Here is a 2,500-nt window from a genome sequence, read left to right as displayed (position 1 = left end):
GTCGAGCCCGCGAGGGCTGTCTCCGCGGCAGGCCCCCCCTGAACGGGGCACGACAGGCCACCGCGCTGGCTCGTCCAGCGTCGACAGTCCCTCGTCCAGGTTTCAGATCGCGCCAAGTCGAACCCATGACCTGCTCAAGCCATCGTGCGCTGCCGAATTCGCATCTGCGTGTAGGCTGCCATTCCACGCGGCAGCCCCTGTTTTCGTCAGCGTGCCCCCCTGACGAATTTTCCTGCCTGGCCCAGTCCAGCGTCCAGCCCCTGTTCGTCGAAAAATCTGCGCTGCCGATTTTCCACGCGGCAGCCCCTCTTTTCGTCAGCGTGCCCCCCTGACGAATTTTCCTGCCTGGCCCGGCCAGTCCAGCCCCTGTTCGTCGAAAAATCTGCGCTGCCGATTTTCCACGCGGCAGCCCCTCTTTTCGTCAGCGTGCCCCCCTGACGAATTTTCCTGCCTGGCCCGGCCGGTCCAGCATCCAGCCCCTGTTCGTCGAAAAATCTGCGCTGCCGATTTTCCACGCGGCAGCCCCTGTTTTCCTCAGCGTGCCCCCCTGACGAATGTTCGTCGAAAAATCTGCGCTGCCGATTTTCCACGCGGCAGCCCCTCTTTTCGTCAGCGTGCCCCCCTGACGAATGTTCGTCGAAAAATCTGCGCTGCCGATTTTCCACGCGGCAGCCCCTGTTTTCGTCAGCGTGCCCCCCTGACGAATTTTCCTGCCTGGCCCAGTCCAGCGTCCAGCCCCTGTTCGTCGAAAAATCTGCGCTGCCGATTTTCCATGCGGCAGCCCCTCTTTTCGTCAGCGTGCCCCCCTGACGAATTTTCCTGCCTGGCCCGGCCAGTCCAGCCCCTGTTCGTCGAAAAATCTGCGCTGCCGATTTTCCACGCGGCAGCCCCTCTTTTCGTCAGCGTGCCCCCCTGACGAATTTTCCTGCCTGGCCCGGCCGGTCCAGCATCCAGCCCCTGTTCGTCGAAAAATCTGCGCTGCCGATTTTCCACGCGGCAGCCCCTGTTTTCCTCAGCGTGCCCCCCTGACGAATGTTCGTCGAAAAATCTGCGCTGCCGATTTTCCACGCGGCAGCCCCTCTTTTCGTCAGCGTGCCCCCCTGACGAATGTTCGTCGAAAAATCTGCGCTGCCGATTTTCCACGCGGCAGCCCCTGTTTTCGTCAGCGTGCCCCCCTGACGAATTTTCCTGCCTGGCCCAGTCCAGCGTCCAGCCCCTGTTCGTCGAAAAATCTGCGCTGCCGATTTTCCACGCGGCAGCCCCTCTTTTCGTCAGCGTGCCCCCCTGACGAATTTTCCTGCCTGGCCCGGCCAGTCCAGCCCCTGTTCGTCGAAAAATCTGCGCTGCCGATTTTCCACGCGGCAGCCCCTCTTTTCGTCAGCGTGCCCCCCTGACGAATGTTCGTCGAAAAATCTGCGCTGCCGATTTTCCACGCGGCAGCCCCTGTTTTCGTCAGCGTGCCCCCCTGACGAATTTTCCTGCCTGGCCCAGTCCAGCGTCCAGCCCCTGTTCGTCGAAAAATCTGCGCTGCCGATTTTCCACGCGGCAGCCCCTCTTTTCGTCAGCGTGCCCCCCTGACGAATTTTCCTGCCTGGCCCGGCCAGTCCAGCCCCTGTTCGTCGAAAAATCTGCGCTGCCGATTTTCCACGCGGCAGCCCCTCTTTTCGTCAGCGTGCCCCCCTGACGAATTTTCCTGCCTGGCCCGGCCGGTCCAGCATCCAGCCCCTGTTCGTCGAAAAATCTGCGCTGCCGATTTTCCACGCGGCAGCCCCTGTTTTCCTCAGCGTGCCCCCCTGACGAATGTTCGTCGAAAAATCTGCGCTGCCGATTTTCCACGCGGCAGCCCCTCTTTTCGTCAGCGTGCCCCCCTGACGAATGTTCGTCGAAAAATCTGCGCTGCCGATTTTCCACGCGGCAGCCCCTGTTTTCGTCAGCGTGCCCCCCTGACGAATTTTCCTGCCTGGCCCAGTCCAGCGTCCAGCCCCTGTTCGTCGAAAAATCTGCGCTGCCGATTTTCCACGCGGCAGCCCCTCTTTTCGTCAGCGTGCCCCCCTGACGAATTTTCCTGCCTGGCCCGGCCAGTCCAGCCCCTGTTCGTCGAAAAATCTGCGCTGCCGATTTTCCACGCGGCAGCCCCTCTTTTCGTCAGCGTGCCCCCCTGACGAATTTTCCTGCCTGGCCCGGCCGGTCCAGCATCCAGCCCCTGTTCGTCGAAAAATCTGCGCTGCCGATTTTCCACGCGGCAGCCCCTGTTTTCCTCAGCGTGCCCCCCTGACGAATGTTCGTCGAAAAATCTGCGCTGCCGATTTTCCACGCGGCAGCCCCTCTTTTCGTCAGCGTGCCCCCCTGACGAATGTTCGTCGAAAAATCTGCGCTGCCGATTTTCCACGCGGCAGCCCCTCTTTTCGTCAGCGTGCCCCCTGACGAATTTTCCTGCCTGGCCCAGTCCAGCGTCCAGCCCCTGTTCGTCGAAAAATCTGCGCTGCCGATTTTCCACGCG

This window comes from Populus nigra, chromosome 2 (genome assembly GCF_951802175.1).
Source record: "Populus nigra chromosome 2, ddPopNigr1.1, whole genome shotgun sequence".
Lineage (NCBI taxonomy): Eukaryota > Viridiplantae > Streptophyta > Magnoliopsida > Malpighiales > Salicaceae > Populus > Populus nigra.
This window is presented reverse-complemented; position numbering follows the sequence as displayed.